Consider the following 15162-nt stretch of genomic DNA (forward strand, 5'->3'; position numbering starts at 1 on the left):
TTAGTGAAATTAATTTTTGATGATATTGAAATTAGTTGAAGAAAGGCACACACGCACTCCCACCCCCGAGTCTCTCCATATATGTATGTTGAATTACTGTTTTTTTGTCTTCGATTGCCGAAAAGTAAAGTTCCTTGCCACACCACAATACCAGCTTTCAGCTATTTGTGTGTTTTTGTTGCTATTGCTGTTGTTGGTTGTTCTTTTCGACACTGCCAGTTCTTGTGCCTTAAATGACATTTGACATTCCTTTGGTTGCCAGCAGTTTGACTTACTCACATTTCATGTTTGTATCGCACTTGCGTTGACATTACCGTTGATATGTGTCGTCGTCTCCCGTTTGTCGACCTCTTCGATTACAACCCTGATCGAATGGTTCTTGTAGCTGTCAACGAAGGAAACTTTTCTGCATTTGTTTTTGACTCACATATGTAGTCTGTTCGTATGTACTCCTTTTCAACCTCGCATGAATTTCGGCAATATTATTAATAGTCTTACGACATGCTTTGCTGGTTGGTCAGCACTGGTTGGGGTCAAGTTTTATATTTATACCTCGAGTATTTAAGGAGGGTGAACAACATATACGGAAAATATTGAAATATATATTAGATGTATTTTTTTTTCGAATTAATACTGAAGAATACTCAATTGGGATGTTTCGAATATCTGAAATGCATTTCGAGAATAATCAAATTGGCTTAATACTAGGCTAAGTAGTCAAGCAGGAAATATGATTGAAGGATTTTATTGGATATTCTTTTTCCACTTTTGTGGTTGCAGAGCTCGTTTCTTACTAGGAATATTTACCAACGGAACTTTGGTGGTATGTGGTTCCATGTCGGTAAATAAAGAGGATAATACTAAACTCCTAATCTGAAAATTTACTAACTTTTGAAATTTGTATACTCCATTGAGGCGGTATAATCGCTTGTATTGTATCTCATTTTGATTATACCAGTTTATGCCAGTTGGTTGTTCGATTCATTACTTCCAATGTTTGATAATAGAAATATAAGAAATGTAGATACACCCAATTAGATTTAATCTCTACTACTGGATACCTAAATTATTAAAGTTGATTTTCAGATCCCTTGTTCTAACCATAATAATTTTTTAACTCGTGAATCAATAAAACATTTTAGTTTGAAATATCTTCTTAACTAGATCTTCTTAATACTATAAGGTATTGGAAAGTTGGAGATATAGGAATTGGTTGAACGCATGTAGCCTTCTGGTACCAAAACAGATACTTATCTTCATCTATTATTTACTTTCCCTTTATTCACATTTTCCATCTAACCTCAAATCGTGAGATGTTCTTTGAGGACTTTCACGAAGTTGTTGAAGAATTTGGCATTGAGTAAGGGATTCTCGAGGAGGATTTCATCTGTAGAGCTACGTTTTGGATTTTTTACCAGTACCAGATAATATCAAGCTTCTCTAGGTAGCTTAAAAGTGAGTCTGACTATGTTTAGCTATTACAAGGGTACATCCTTCATATCAGTATTTCGCTTCCATACTCACTCATTTATTTTCCATACCCAACAACAACAACCACGATATCTATAGCACTCATTTAACATTTGGCCCTGCAAAAGCTTAAATAACAACTTCAACAACTATCCGAAAAGCCACTTTCACCTTTACACCATGAGAGTGTATACACATATCCGTATGTAATCCCGCAAAGTGGAGGACAATGAACACGAGCAGCAGTGTCAAAAATGTGCAACCGAAAATATGTGAAACCGCAACAACAACAAGCAAACAACCGCGAAAACAATAACGGAACAAATGCGTACAACAACAGCCGATGGGCAATCGATATGGATGCTGTTAGCTGTAGTTGTTGTTATTTGAGTAGTATATCGATAGAGGCGATAGTGTAATGGTTGGTCATGAGTGCGACCAAAACAATTTTTGGAATTTGCGAAAATATTCAACTGCAACGAAATGCCTTTTCATGGCGGAGAGAAAGTGCCGGAGGCAAACACACACCCAAATCCGGCAAAGCCAAAATGGCCAAGTGGCAAATACGCTGAAGTGGCAAAATAAAATCAGGCAATTGAATAAACGGCCAAACGTGGCTGGTTGTGCGGCTAGTGCCACTATGTGGTCGCCAAAAATACAAACAACAAAAAATAGAGAGATGTAGCGGGGAGAGCTGTGGGCTGTCAAATACGCTAACGAAGCGATGACACGCGGCGTTGATGGGAATTATTGAAATTTCCATGGCTAATAAATTAATTGAAAATAATGAAGTGTGTCTATGAAATATTGGCACTGGCGAGAGTGAGAGATAGCCGGAGGGTGAGAGAGTAAGGGACAGATGTGCGACGCAAAATAGTTCAATATGCTATGAATTTATGGCGCGCTGGCTGTAAAGCGTTTTATGTGTTGTTTTTGCCATAAAAATATGTTTGATGTTCTTGTGGTGGCTTTGGATAAATTAAAATGCTTATAAATAAATTGATTTTTAAATCTATTCGAACGGATTTTGTATATACATATATATAAATCGCAAAATGTGCATTTGAATTGAATAATGAATGTGGTATGCAATGAGAAATAAAATTTTAAATAAATCAATGCAACAGTTGCTCGAGACGTATAATACTCTGTGTGCATTTTGTGTATTCGAAAATATTTTTTTGGTTTTTAATTTATGTTTTTACAGAGAGAAAGAGACTGTTTTTCAGTAACCGGAAACGCAATTGTCTTTTTATAGCTATTTCCTTCGGAAAATTTCCTGATCTCTTGGATGGATAAAATAAAAAATTGTTTACCTTTAACAGAAAACTAGTCAAAAAAAGCATTCCTATCTTCTCCATTGCTTGAAAAATTTCATTTCCAAAAAGTTTTTTTCTAACATCATTAATATATAATAAACTTGAGAATGAAACTGTTCTTTAAGTTAGCTGTGAATATGATTATATACCATTATACCTTATACAACACTTTGAGATTTCAGTAGCCGGAAACGAGAACTCTTCCTCAATTTTGTGAGAAGAAAATCGATTTTCTCATAATATAAAATCTTGCTATTGTTTCAAAATAGTCAAAAACCTTGCCTATACCAAAAAAAAAAAAATCCGAATACTTAACCCTTTAAATCTCTTCAAAAGAGCGAATTATAAAATATTGTCTTTAATAAAGTTGTTGCCTACATTTTGGCGCGCAGGTAAAAAAATTGTTCAGGAAAAATTGAGGGAGAAAAGTAAGAAGTAAAAAGAATTTGAATAAAAGAGTGTGAATATCGCTTATCTATGATGTATGTCTTTTTTAAACTATTGATAAAAGTATATCTTGTTAGCAGAAGATTACGAAATAAATCTAATCCAATTTTCTTGAATATACCAATTTACCGGATGAGCAAAGGCTTTCTAAATTGTGTTTAAAATACGTAAACCGCTTTGAGTTATTGATCTCCACAACCTTTTCTGATCTAAAAAATTTCAGTTCCCCACATTTTCGACATTTAGTATGTGGCTAAGCTTTGGATGGAGTTACAAATATGCAGATATTCAACATAATGACTAGCGGAAATTATAGCGTTATTCATATTTATGATAGCGTCTATCTACCCTCTATATATTATATGACCCATAGACTTGTTCCACCACTTACCCCCAGCAGTGTCTCCGCATGTTACTTGATGATTGCATGCTTCTGAACGGAAGGAAATTACTTGCAACAAAATCCCATTTGACATTTCATTTAGACTTTTTCTCATATTTTTCACAGTCAATTTATGCAATTAATGTCTACTCATTACACGCTATTACAACCCTCCTCCATACAAAATAAACATAATATAGATGTCATAAGTAGCAAAGCCTGTAATGTAATGAGCTTGACTTTGACCAGGACATTTATCCTTTTGGTTTATATTTCTCTGCGCTCATATCCTTTACGCTGCGGGTGGCATGATTCCGAAGAAATTAGTAGCAATGCAGCTTGCCGTTTTTTGCTTTTGACTTTTCGCTTTGGCGGTGACTTCTTGAAATTGACTCGAAAGTTTTCCTGTGTTTTTGGTGTTGTTTATGAGTCTTTGTATGTCATATTTGCTTTCTGGTATTCATTACCAATACATTTACATAATATCTCGCTGATTAATCAGTCCGATATGACAAACACATATGCTACGGTGTCTTCATTCTGTTTTTATTGATATTTCTTGTTCTCCTCTTGTTACTGTTTTCCCCCGTTTTTCTCATTTTAAAATTATTGGAAATTTGCTTTACTTAAGCGATGCTTCCTAGACATGCATATCCATAATGCGAATGGGTGAAAAAGAGAGAACATTTTCGAAGAGGGTTTTTAATTAGATTTGGCTCTGATGTGTAGGTGGGGAAAAGTAAAAAAAAAATTCGAATATTTCTCAGAAGGGTTTTGTTCAATATCAGAGAGACTTGTTGAGACTTGTCTCTTATGTCGAACTCAGAGTGAATTTACTTCAAATATGCAGATTTCATGACAAGCTGATAATTTCTATGCTGAGCGTTGGTTCGCTCGATAGATTCTCTGATAAAGCGATTGGATTGATATATATACTATAAAATATTAATACTTTAGTGGCTTATTGCATGTTTATGCTTCTCTGATTGTTGTAATGTTCAGGTTGGTATCATAATTTCGAACTTTCGAATTTTATCCTGATATTAAAAGAAATGCTTTAGAATGTCAATGGGTATTTTAGCGTTCAGTGATATATTTAGGCCAAATAAATATTGCTTAAAAGCTAGATTATGATGCATAAATGAAGATTCGAGATCAGAAAAAATGCTTAACAGTTTTAATTTCTTTTGCTGTTACTTCTTCGAAAACAGTTTCTCCTCTGTGAAGTGTGGAATATGAAAAAATATATATATATATTTGGCGTAGGAACCGCTTTAAGCGATTATAGCCGAATCCACCAGAGCGCGCCACTCATTCCTCCTTTTTGCTTTTTGGCGCCAACTGGAAACACCAAGTGAAGCCAGGTCACTTTGCACTTGGTCTTTCCACCGGAGTGGAGGTCGTCCTCTTCCGCGGCTTCCTCCAGCGGGTACTGCATCGAATACTTTCAGAGCTGGAGTGTTTTCTTCCATCCGTACAACATGACCTAGCCAGCGTAGCCGCTGTCTTTTTATTCGCTGAACTATGTCAATGTCGTCGTATAAATCGTACAGCTCATCGTTCCATCGCCTGCGGTATTCGCCGTTGCCAATGTTTAGAGGACCATAAATCTTGCGCAAAACCTTTCTCTCGAAAACCCCAAGAGTCGTCTCATCGGATGTTGTCATCGTCCACGCTTCAGCGCCATACATCAGGACGGGAATAATGAGCGACTTATAGAGTTTGATTTTGGTTCGTCGAGAGAGGACTTTACTTTTCAATTGCCTACTCAGTCCAAAGTAGCACCTGTTGGCAAGAGTGATTCTGCGTTGGATTTCAAGGCTGACATTGTTGGTGTTGTTAATGCTGGTTCCCAGATAAACGAAATTATCTACAACTTCAAAGTTATGACTGTCAACAGTGACGTGGGAGCCAAGACGCGAGTGCGCCGACTGTTTGTTTGATGACAGGAGATATTTCGTCTTGTCCTCATTCACCACCAGACCCATACGCTTCGCTTCTTTATCTAGTCTGGAAAACGCAGAACAAACGGCGCGGTTGTTGCTTCCGATGATATCAATATCATCGGCATACGCCAGGAGCTGTACACTCTTGTAGAAGATTGTACCCTCTCTATTTAGTTCTGCAGCTCGTATTATTTTTTCCAGCAATAGATTGAAGAAGTCGCACGATAGTGAGTCACCCTGTCTGAAGCCTCGTTTGGTATCGAACGGCTCGGAGAGGTCCTTCCCGATCCTGACGGAGCTTTTGGTGTTGCTCAACGTCAGCTTACATAGCCGTATTAGTTTTGCAGGGATACCAAATTCAGACATCGCGGCATAAAGGCGTGCTATCGAAGGCAGCTTTAAAATCGATAAAAAGATGGTGAGTATCGATTCTTCTCTCTCGGGTCTTTTCCAAGATTTGGCGCATGGTGAATATCTGGTCCATTATGGATTTTCCAGGTCTAAAGCCACACTGATAAGGTCCAATCAGTTCGTTGACGGTGGGCTTTAGTCTTTCACACAATACGCTCGACAAAACCTTATATGCGATATTGAGGAGACTTATACCACGGTAGTTGGCGCAGATTGTGGGGTCTCCCTTCTTATGGATTGGGCAGAGCACACTAAGATTCCAATCGTCAGGCATGCTTTCTTCCGACCATATTCTACAAAGAAGCTGATGCATGCACCTTATCAGTTCTTCGCCGCCGTATTTGAATAGCTCGGCCGGTAATCCATCGGCCCCCGCCGCTTTGTTGTTCTTCAAGCGGGTAATTGCTATTCGAATTTCTTCATGGTCGGGTAATGGAACATCTATTCCATCGTCATCGATTGGGGAATCGGGTTCGCCATCTCCTGGTGTTGTACTTTCACTGCCATTGAGCAGGTCGGAGAAGTGTTCCCTCCAAAATCCCAGTGTGCTCTGGACATCCGTTACCAGATTACCTTCTCGGTCCCTACATGATAATGCTCCGGTCTTGAAACCTTCTGTTAATCGCCTCATCTTTTCATAAAATTTTCGAGCATTACCCATGTCGGCCAGCTTTTCAAGCTTTTCATACTCACGCATTTCGGCCTCTTTCTTTTTACGTCTGCAAATGCGTCTCGCTTCCCTCTTTTCTTTAAAATATTCGCCGTATATGACGTCAGTGGAACAGATAATAGTATTATTATAGTTGAAAAACATATGAGGCTGCAAGAAGCTCCGAAAGCTCTCGGTGTCTGTATATACGGTATGAGGAGGTGTCACTTCTATATATATTCTGATTTTGGCCTTGTAGAACCGGGTTTTCCTATACTGTAAGACATGTTTACAAAACTTTCTGTGACTCAGACAGGATGATTCCAGTACATATTATAATTTATAGCTTCTGTATGAATATAGAATTATAAAATCTCTAAATAATCCATCATTAATTAGAAGAAAGATCGCCAATATTAACCTTAATCTCAATATTTTCAATAACAAAACAACATTGACCAACAAACAATGAACTTGCAAGCCAAGAACACACAATTCTTTTTTCAACAAATTAATGTCAAGTTGCAGACGCCACATAACATGGTCCATATTATTTGCACTTAAGCAAATATCACACCATCAAGGAGTATCACACGTCGCGGAAAATATGAAAAAATGTAAATCATAGCGGTAATTGGGCGTTGCATGAAATTTGTTGCGCCGAAGAACCGAAGAGTACTAGACTTTGGCAACAAATGCGGGTAATTAAAATCATAAATATAGCCAACGTGTGTGGCGTGGGCGGCGCTAAGGAGATGTGCATAAATCTCGAAGGACCAGCTGAGTGCGACCAAACAAGTTAACAAGTTGGCAAAATTTATGAATTAAATTTTGACAAAGAAATACCTGAGTGTTGTAATTTAGTGTGTTTGGCATGTGTTGTAGACCTTTGTGTGCTGCTGTGCGAATTGAAATTGGCTGTCAGTTGAATGCATGTTTTTATATGTATGGGTGTGTGTACTGCCAAAATTATTGTACAATTCAAATTTAGTAATATTTATTATGAGAAACAGTTTGCATAAATAACATTCATTGTTACCTGTGTATGTGTGTGTGTAGTTGATTGTAAATATTTCTAGTCTCACTCATTCATTTTTCCTATGAAGCAACCACAAATTATTTGCCGCATACAACACTTATGTATTTATATATGTGTAGGTATATATGTATATATATATGTATCATTGGAGCTTAGCCAATGAGTAGTGCAGTTGTTTATGTATTTAAGTACATATATACATATATATAAATGCGTGTTCATATATAATATATCTGCATCAATAATCTAGGTGAGAAAGTGCTCTGATCTGCTGTTCAAAAATAACAAAAACAAACACATGAATACCTACCAAATATGAAATGAAGAATTAATTGGTGTTATTTATTTATGGCAGCAGCATATAAGACTCTATTTATATCTATATATATATATGTGTATATGTATATACTCGTATATATGTATCAGACGCTCATTTCCTCATTTCTCCAATATAAATCGTTAATAATTATTTTTTCCTGTGTCCTAATACTTGTTCACCTCATTTTTTTCATTCTTGCTAAAGCCAAATTTACTGTTACACAAACAAAGTGCTGTTATTTTCGAAATGCTTTCTGATTTGCTTTCCTAACTATTTCCTTAACACGGCGGATATTGTGGTCATTTGTTAGTCAGTTTTTGTGCAGAACTATTTTTATTTACCGCTACTCAATCAGTAGTTGCGTTGTTTCGTTGCTTGCGTACAACGGAAGTGTCTGTTTTACATACATACACACATTTTCCAACTATTGAAAAATTTCCAAAACTATTTATCTGTGTATATTGACTATCCAGGTCAATCAGTTGCTCCGAAATCTGCCATTCAGGTCTGAATTATAAGCTAATGACAGCTATGAGGTTTCTAGTGGAGCAGCAAAGCCAACGAGCAGCTGGTTAAACGATGCTGAAAACTTATAAGATTACACGTTCGTGTAATGGTCCAAAATAGTGATGATCGTACTGAGTAAAATCCTGAACCATGTATTTACTGATCTAAATATTTTTACTTCCACGGACCTTCGTAACAAAAATCTGTTTCGACAGTAAATTCAAGCTTATCTTGTAACAAATTCCTTTTCCCGAAAATTTGCTTATATACCAGTTCAGGGATGGATCTTAATTAAAGGAGAGATCAGATGTCAAAATTGTGATATTTTTTAGAAGTACTTTTTGCCCTTTAAAACCTTCAACGTAACAAAGAAATCGTCGACAATCTTTAGTTCTAATTTCATAATATCAAGGGAATAACTGTAGTGTATTAAAAAAATAACAGAAATAGTAAAATTTCGCGTGTTTGGGGGCCAATTGTGAATATTTTTTTTATTATGTTGATACTCTAGTACATGCCCTTTGTCTAGAGCAGTCGCTAAGGTTAGCCGTGTTTTTATGACCTTGGCGATTTTCGTTTGATAAAATCTCACGTTGCTTATTCGTGAATTCTTGGCCAAATACAATACTGTAACGATGCCTCAGTTTCAATATTCACTAGATATTACTCCGTGAGACTCTTTCCCATTTTCAAAAATAAGGAGAACCTTAAAGGGCCAAGGGCCGTCGTTTTAAAGCTTACTCGAAATCGCTGAACCAAACTCTACAAGTCCCTTAACATTCCAGTACTACTTTATGGTGCAGAAGCGTGGACGGTGTCAACATTCGATGAGACGGCACTAGGAGTTTTCGAGAGAAAGGTCTTGCGGAAGATTTATGTTCCTCAAAACATTGGCAACGGCGAATACCGCAGGCCATGGAATGATGAGCCATGTTGTTCGAATGGACGAAAGTGCTCCAGCTCTGAAAAAGCTCCGATGGAAGGGTTGGAAGTTGGCTTAAAACGGCCAAAGGGAGGAATAAATGGCGCGCTGTTGTGGACTATAACCGCGTAAGCGGTGTCTACGCCAGTCAAGAAGAATAAATCACTGAAAGAGAAATAATAGAGTTTGAGAATTGTTTTGACGATTAGAAGAAAAGCTGTCATAAGTTCATAATATCGAATAGTGACTAATTTAAAGGCGACAGCATTAATGTAGACGAATGAATAAGGTTAGGTTAGGTTAGTCTGGTAGACCTGCAGGCCACGCATAGACCAGTTATAGTCCTTTGCGATACCAGAATGGATTGCCTTTACGTGTTCCCTGAGTAGTAGTCATCGTTCAGGATGCCTGCGTCTGTCGTGAATTTTAATAGTTTATGAGGCTTCACTGACGATATCTCCTCTAACTTATCGTACTGTGGGGCCCCTAAGTACCTAAAACGCTGTCTCGTTAACGCAGGACAAACGCACAAGAGATGCTCCACTGTTTCCTTGGTGCCCTGCTCTTGACATTTTCTGCATTCCTCCCGATCTGACAGCCCCATTTTGTAGGCATGCGCCGCTACAAGGCTGTGACCGGTAAGAATGCCAACCATGGTCCTACAGCCCTTTCTATCGAGCTCCAGTAGGAACCTTGTATATTTTTGATCTACCGCTTTGCACATGACTTTTGCAGTTTTACACCCCGGCAGATCCTTCCAGCGAGATATGATTCTTCTTGCCATGCACCTGTCTATGTCATCGTATAGAATGTGCATGGGTTTAGCGATGTTGATCATGTTTCCGGGTGACAGCTATACACCACTCTTGGCAAATTGACGAATAATAAGTTTTGTGTTAAAAAAAAACGTAAATTTCCTTTATTTTTTCAGCTTTTAACAACCTTTAGCTCCGATCTCATAAGATACCACAATGCTATATGGCACTATAACTGACTGTCACAAGTGCATAGATTTAAACTGCCTTTCCAGAAGAGAAAGAAGTGTGTGTTTTATGAGGAACAATTGACAGTGGCCAATAAGAAACCCTACGACTATGGAGAGGTAAGGTTTACTGACGGCGAATTTGCAACTGCGCATGTGCCACTGACTGTCCAGCGCCTGCCCAACTCACCCGCAATAGGACAACGGTGTTCCTACATGCTTCCGTGCTTCTAATAGTGAGTCTGACGTTCCTCACCTTGTAAGCGAGGAACCCAGACTAATCTAATTGAATAGTATAACGATGCCACCGACAGTGAGAATAGGCATTCCCTAACCAACCTTGAGCGCATAGTCAGTGAACTAAGATCCGAGTGGATCGTCACCTTCCTAAAGGTTGGTGTGCATCGAAGCAATATATCCGTCGCTGCCTTAATAGCAGCCACTACCGCTTGAAAAACGCTGCAATAATCGGGAAGCCTGAAACTATGCTTAAGGACATAGAATAGGTAATTTTGCATCAACAACGAAGAATAATTTAGAATTTGAGTAATTTCTTCTGTGGTCCTTAATTAATTTTTAATTATTGAGTTAAGTTTTTTCTTTAATACTTTTTCATTAATATACAGTACTTCTCAATGTTTATATGTTAACTTCAAATTTTCCCGCAGGGTATTTATAAAGTAAATAAATTTTAAATGGAAACATATAAATTTCCATAGAAAAGTATTATTACATGTTTGTTTTCAGTCTGAAAAGTATTTGATAAATATTGTGCTAAGTGGCTGACTCTTTCACCAAGATTTACAATTTTATAAATAACTTATTCCAAGATTTTTCTATTCTACAAATAAATTCGTACGCAGCTGGAGAAAAACGCATACCAAAATATTATTGTTTGATCGCGTCAATATTATCTTAAAACTTAACATTCTTAAAATTTATCCTCTAGAAATTTTCAAAAAAAAAATGAATTTTCAATCAACATATCCAAATGCATTCCACTAAGCGCAAATATTGCGGAACATTCTCGCTGCTAGCAACATTGCGTATAGCGACATTGTGCAGCCGAAAGTCTGCAATGTTTACATTCTATTTCCCGCCAATTACAAGCGAAGCCGACACGCACACCACCAGCAGGATACCAACACAACAATAAAGCTTTAAACACACCAACACGCCTGTGTACATACACCGACAAACACACATGCAAAGCGCTAGCCACACAATTTAAGAGCCACCACCAAAATCCAAAAGGCAAACAAATACAAAAAACCTACAACAACAATGTTGTGTGCGACAGACGCGAAAGTGGTGGCATTTGGCCAACAAAAAAAGTAAAGTGAAATGTCTAATACTGTTTGCACAAGCAACAACAAATGTTAACTTCATGCGAGTGTGTTAAATGAGAGCGCAAGTTGCTGTTAGCCGGCTGTTTTAACAATATGTTAATTTAACAGTGTATGTTAAGTAACATTTGTTTACATGCCGGTGAAGAAAGTCGGAGAAGTGAATTTTTGGCGTAACAAACGGCACACGTGCTAGAAATGGTTTATTTTGAGAGGTTGCCAGATAGCCCAAAATTTTTTGTATATTTTAAATTAATTTTTATTCAATTGAGAGTGAATCTTTACACGGACAGACAACTAAGAAAGTGATTTTAAGGCCCTTTGAAATTAATTTCATAAATCGTTGCCTACCTTTAGGGTGAGTAGTCCATCAATAATACTGATTTGAAAAAATAATAGTTTCTCAATTTTGGATAAAAAAATAATAGACTTCTAAAATACGAAATCGATTGCGATGACAAGTATTTTGAGAAGAATTGCAATGAATTTAAATAAATGTAGCATACATTTAGGATTCAATAAACCTAATTAGTCCCTTAATTACTTCCACTGCGCTCCAATCCTGCAGTTCTCTCAAATACAGTAATTCTCTTGATTCATTAATTTCGTCTCGTGTCTGAAGAATCCTTAGAAACTTCTATAAAATCATTTAATATTCTAATTCATAAACATTTAACATCCGGCAACATCTTCTCAACGCCTAAATACACCACTGTAAACAAATGAAAACTGTGCACGTGAGTGTGCTCTTAAGTTTGCTGAGATGCATGCTCTCCCATAGTACCGTTACTTGCTGCACTCCACAGCAATACTCGAGTTGAGAATGGTCGGCCGGCTGTTGGTTGGCATTTGACGGCTGTTCGCTGTTGCCTTTCGTCTTTTCCGTTTTTTCGCTGTTCACCATCATGGCTTGCTATTCAGCGCCGTCGTGCGCTGTCATTTGTGCTTGGGCGGCCCATTCGGCATTTCGTGCAATGTAACGGCAATCGTACGATTCAGTTGGTAACGACTTTTCCGTGCGTTTAGACGTGTTTTCGTGCGAGCTACTCAGAAACGGCCTTCGCGTGTTTTTCAGTTTATTGCGCCATCCGATTATTCGCGCATCAACTTAGAATTTAGCGCAGCAGGAAGGCAAATACGCGTGAAGTATACGTGTTTTGAGGAATTTCAAATCTGTAAATTGTAAATACGAATATGATTTTTACGATTCCGATGATGCGAATTTAATGTGAAAACACATAAAGTGAAACTGTTTGTAAAGTGAATTTAAGGAATTCATTGAGAATATTAAAACAAATATTTTTTGCAATCAAAGAGAGTTTATAAATGCGCAAGCGATGATCGTAAAAGATCGTTGTTATTGAACAATTTGCGGTGAATAAATATTATAGTGAAGTGTGTTGTAGTGATTTTTGTGTAAAAATTTATATAAATAAATTAGTAATACAAACAAAATTGTAATATAAATACTAAATATTTTAGAAATATATATTTTTGTGTGAGTGTGCATAGCAATTATTGGTAAGTTGATTTATAACAGAGAAATATTTTTGAAATAATATTCTTATCAAAGTTTACAACAAAACCGTTGATATAAAAAGAAAAATAATTGCTGAAAACGTTTTTCAATAACAGTTTTGGAATATAAAAGTATTTCTATAAATTTTCAAAGAACGCTGTACTCAACAGATCGGTCGTTGAGACCCAATAAATTGGAGTTTGTATATCCTACTAAAGTTCGAGTGCTAATTTGTTATAAAACTTAAGGGTTTTGTAAACTAAAAAAAATAAGCTAGATAAAATAAAACCATAATGCAGTCGCTTTATTCTTCTGATACTACTCTGACGTTAAAATAAGAAAACCTGAGATTTGTTATAATACAGATTATATAAAACTATTTCGGTTTTGAAACTTGATTTTGGGATTTCACCTTTTTCAGTTAATGACAAAATCAATTCTTCGTTCATATATCCCAAATAGATAGCTCTAGATAGCTTTTGGAAGCTAATTTAATTTCCAATATATATTTACTTAAAACACTCAATACTCATTACTAGTAAGATTCTAGCCGAAAGTAAACCCAGGCAGCTGGTTAATCTTTTGAGTTAAATGCAAAATAATATATTAAGTAGAAATTTAGTTTAATTTAACATTTTCTATAAACAAAAACATCAATTTTAAGAAAAAAAAAATAAAATTCAGGCTTAATATATTGAACACATATAGGGTTTATAGGGTTCAAAACAGTTTGCGCCAAAAGGTATACTTCGAAGAAAGAAGTTATCAAATTTTCAAAAGCCTCGAAAAATATTTTTTTATTTTATTTGTGTGACATCCATTCACATAGTGAATTGTAGAAATATGATCCAAAAAAACATACTGGACTGTGTTTAATTTCTAAAATATTTTCATTTAACTCTGCAAAAAAAAGTATTTTTTTATCTGTCACATGAGATATGAGTGTTCTTGAGTTAAAAGTGATGACAAAATTGGGACTGTCCTAAGAAGTCTTTTAATTTAATTGAAATTTTCGATAAGAGTAGGGGCCATTTGCGATATCGGTACCAACGAAATTGCATTACAAGGCGTCTGAAGATGAAAAATCTGTTCTGCAAAATATTAATGTAATTAACTTTTTTCAGTGTACTTAACTTCATGATATTGGTGCTCAAAGTGCAGTGATTTAGGCCAAAAATTATAGGACTCTAACCCCAATATTTTTAAAATTTTTAATCAGAGCTGTTAAAAACTGTTTCTCTGAATGTTTTAGAGAGAATAATTCGAATATAAGTTATAATATTAAAAAAGTGAGCGTGGACCTATATATTTTTGGGCTAAGTATGTAAATCTCTTGAAAAAAATTCGATGTATCAGCCAACCATGTTTATTGGGTATAGAGTTCTAAAAAATTTTCTCACAAAAACTATAGTCTAGTTCGAAAATGCACCCAATTCGAAAATAATTCTAAAAAACCCTAATAAACTTTTTTCTTATAACGGTATTATTCGAAATTCCAAGTTTTTCTACTTCGATGTGTAAGTCGGTCGAAATATTGTAAATTTATATAATTATTCCCAATGAGCCCCACGGAACACAGTATGAGAGATGTTCGAAAAATGTATAGTCTGTTCGCGTTTCACTTGCCACAAGCTAAATTTCTCACCAGCCCATAACCACTAAATTTCGCCTCTTGGTTAAATAAACACATCTGTTCTTTACTTTACTAATGTTTATTTTTTGAAGCGAAGAGTGCTTTCATCCGATACACTACTTCAGTATTTTAGTTTTATTTTTTATTGGCGTTGGCGATTCGATTTACACGGTCATAGACTCACTAAAGCAGATGCTCTCATATTTTTGTCTGTGTGTGCCTATATTTTGTTTATAGTTGAACGAATTATAGCGAAAACCAAGCAAGATTT

General features: G+C 36.3%; 1 protein-coding gene across 1 annotated transcript in view; it reads left to right on the forward strand.

The window, feature by feature from the left end:
* The first annotated feature begins 12626 nt into the window (after positions 1-12626).
* The window catches only part of LOC105211165 (putative mediator of RNA polymerase II transcription subunit 26), a 113651-nt gene continuing 111115 nt past the window's right edge, over positions 12627-15162 (forward strand). The window contains exon 1 of the mRNA XM_029039518.2: positions 12627-13260. The gene's annotated coding sequence lies outside the window, so the exon portion shown is untranslated. The remainder of the gene's footprint in view (positions 13261-15162) is intronic.

The sequence above is a fragment of the Zeugodacus cucurbitae genome, chromosome 4 (genome assembly GCF_028554725.1).
Source record: "Zeugodacus cucurbitae isolate PBARC_wt_2022May chromosome 4, idZeuCucr1.2, whole genome shotgun sequence".
Taxonomy (NCBI): Eukaryota; Metazoa; Arthropoda; class Insecta; order Diptera; family Tephritidae; genus Zeugodacus; species Zeugodacus cucurbitae.